Source organism: Theropithecus gelada, chromosome 9 (assembly GCF_003255815.1).
Source record: "Theropithecus gelada isolate Dixy chromosome 9, Tgel_1.0, whole genome shotgun sequence".
NCBI lineage: Eukaryota > Metazoa > Chordata > Mammalia > Primates > Cercopithecidae > Theropithecus > Theropithecus gelada.
In genome coordinates this window covers 29,976,880-29,980,243 of record NC_037677.1, presented here as the reverse complement: position 1 = coordinate 29,980,243, position 3,364 = coordinate 29,976,880, and the positions used below count along the sequence as shown (strand labels likewise).

The following is a 3,364-nucleotide window of genomic DNA, read 5'->3' as shown; positions in this document are numbered from 1 at the left end:
CTCAGGCTGGACTCCAATTCCCCAGCTTCAAGCAATCCTTCTGCCTCGGCCTCCCAAAGAACTGGGATTACAGGTATGAGTCACCATGCCAGACCTGTGGTAATATATTACAAGCAATAAGAAACATAATGAAAGTAAGATTTCCAAATAAATACATAATAATCACATAACTTTGCTATAATTAACCATTTCTGTATTGTTCAACTTTAGCTTGTTTCCATTTTTTTCTATTATAAATAGTGCTGAAGTGAATATCCTTATGCATACATGTTAGCATACACTTCTGATTTATTTTCTTTAGATTAAAAAACTGGAAATGGCTTGGAGCAGTGGCTCATATCTGTCATCCCAGCACTTTGGGAGGATGAGGCAGGCAGACTTGCTTGAGCCCAAGAGTTTGAGACCAGCCTAGGCAACATGGTGAAACCCCGTCTCTACAAAAAATACAAAAATTAACTGTGTGTGGTGGCACACATCTGTGGTCCAGCTTCTCAGGAGGCTGAGGTAGGATGATCACTTGAGCTTGGGAGGCTAAGCCTGCGGTGAGTTGTAATCAGGCTACCACACCACACTCCAGCCTGGGCAACACACTGAGACTCTGTCTCTAAATAAATTAAATAAATAAATAAATAAATAAATAAATAAATAAATAAATAAATAAAATTAGAAGAAATAAAAACCTGGAAATGAAATGACTGCTGTAAAATTTTTTAAATATTTAAACACAAAGACAGTAGAGAGCAACATACAACTAACACTTCGATTCATACGTGAAGATGAACTTTTATTAATATAAGTAAAATATTCGTGATAGAGATCAAGTACCATTGAATCCCCTTTTCCATCCTCTCTCCATACTCTCATCTCCTCCAATACAAAGACTGAAAAATATGGAATGATTCACAAATGTGTGAACCACCCTTGCACAGGGACAGTGCTGATCTCTGCACTGTTCTAATTTTAGTATCTATATTAATGAAGCAAGCACCAGGGTTTTATTTTATTCTTAAAAACACCCTTGAAGAAAGTAGCCAAGGTTATACAATATAGCTTGTTTTTGACAACAATCCTTTTAGACTCCAAAATATCTTCATAGACAAGAAAAGGCAAATACGGGCCTTTTGAATGAGAAAGAGAACGCAGAATTGAATAATGAGCCAATTGGAGCTATTTTTGCTGGATAGGCATTTCATTTTCACTGTTGATTTTACCTCACATTTAAAGTATGAAATGTTAAAATTTTTAAAATCTTCTAATTATGCATTTACAAACCATTACTGTCACCATTCCCAAATTAGCCAGACTGGTCTGTGTTCTGAACTGTGAAGAAAAGGCAATAAAGAGGATATTGTTCCCTTTACTGTAACTCCACTGTTTTATTCGAGTGTCATAGTGCCTACTTCACAATCTGATTTGAGAAGAGGTTCTTCTGTCAAGCTTGATCATAATTTGGATGAACTCTCTACTTAGGCAGAACACAGCTCTGTTATGATGATGAGGATTCATTCCAATTGTAGAATATTACAAAACTAGAAGTTGACCTAATGGAATCCCCAAATTAAAAAAAAAAAAAAAATCAAATATAAGATTTTCTCAAGGTCTGTAACTGTTTGATAAGTTTTACATTCCAAACCGTATTTATGACAGTATCAGTTTCTATTGAACAACTATGTTGATTCATTTGGAAGAACAAATCTCGGACCCTCATCAATCTAAATATTCTCCAGCCTTGGCAACATGGTGAAACCCTGTCTCTACTGAAAAAAAAAAAAAAAAAAAAAACTAGCCAAGTGTGGTGGTGTGCACCTGTAGTCCAAGCTACTAGGGAGGCTGAGGTGGGAGGATTACTGGAGGCCAAGAGGTGGAAGTTGCAGTGAGTCAAGATCATGGTACTGCATTCCAGCCTGGGTGACAGAGTGAGACCCTGTCTTAAAAAATAAATAAATAGGCCGGGTGTGGTGGCTCACTCCAGCACTTTGGGAGGCAAAGGTGGGTGGATCACAAGGTCAGGAGTTCGAGACCAGCCTAGCCAGCATGGTGAAACCCCGTCTCTACTAAAAAAAAAAAAAAAAATGGTAACTGGGCATGGTGGCATGCAGCTGTAATCCCAGCTACTCAGGAGGCTGAAGCAGAATTGCTTGAACCCGGGAGGTGAGGCTGCAGTGAGCCAAGATTGCACCACTGCACTTCAGCCTGGGCAACAGAGCAAGACTCCATCTCAAAAAATAAAAAATAAAAATAAAATAAATATTCTAACACAAGATTTAGATAATACAGCTTACACAAAAACAACAAGATATAAATTTACTGCCATTTAAATGATACATATTTGGAATTAATTCCTATAAAGTATTTTACGTAACCAAAAGCATACATCACAAAGCTAAAAATTAGTATTTGGGTAACAGTGAACTCTTGAAACACAAAGTATTTATTTCTTACAGTCTGTACTATTTTCTCAGATAAAGCCATGAATAATGTGTTTTTTCATTGCTTTCAATAATTTAAAAAGTTATTTAAAGCTAAAATAAATAATCAAATAATAGATGTCATTATATGTATGTATAAGCAATGAGAGATTTTATGTGTAATTAAAGGGCTAGTTTGCCAAGACATCAATTATATCCCTGTTTAAAATAATGACCATATGAATAATGCACCTCCCTCTATAGGTATGTTTTACTTATTCTGATACATGAAGTAAGGAAGAAGAAAGTTTCCATAAATACCTCTAAAAAGCCCTATAGGAGAAACTATTGTTTTAGAATCAAAAGGATTTAAGCTTTGACTGGTAACATGTAAACATAATCAAGGAGGAGCCATTAAATAAGATGGGCTGGTCTTCAACTTACCTGTTACTGTCCTTCCTAAATTCTGAGTAACAATTCATTATATAAACAGGTTTCATCTTAGAGGAATGTGCTTCATATTTAATTTTTAATGTATGCTTCTTCCTTTCTAATCCAAGTAAAACCCACTTCAGAAATATAGACACTTATGCCGGGCACAGTGACTCACGCCTATAGTCCCAGCACTTTGGGAGGCCGAGGCCAGCAGATCACCTGAGGTCAGGAGTTCGAGACCAGCCTGGCCAACATGGTGAAACCCTGTCACTACTAAAAGTACAAAAAATTAGCCAAGTGTGGTGGCGCATGCCTGTGGTCCCAGCTACTCGGGAGACTGAGGCAGGAAAATGGCTTGAACCCAGGAAGCAGAGGTTGCAGTGAGCTGAGATCACACCACTGTACTCCAGCCTAGGCAACAGTGAGACTCCATCTCAAACCAAAACAAAACAAAAAATGTAGACACTAGAGAAGTGTAAAAAAAAAAATCATTCATTAGCCAGGTACAGTGGTTTGCTCCT

At 37.2% G+C, this 3,364-nt stretch overlaps 1 non-coding gene across 1 annotated transcript; it reads right to left on the bottom strand.

The window, feature by feature from the left end:
- Positions 1–884: 884 nt before the first annotated feature.
- LOC112632250 lies at positions 885–988 on the bottom strand. The gene has a single exon (XR_003121315.1). It is a non-coding gene; the product is annotated as a U6 spliceosomal RNA (small nuclear RNA).
- Between the last annotated feature and the right edge of the window lie 2,376 nt (positions 989–3,364).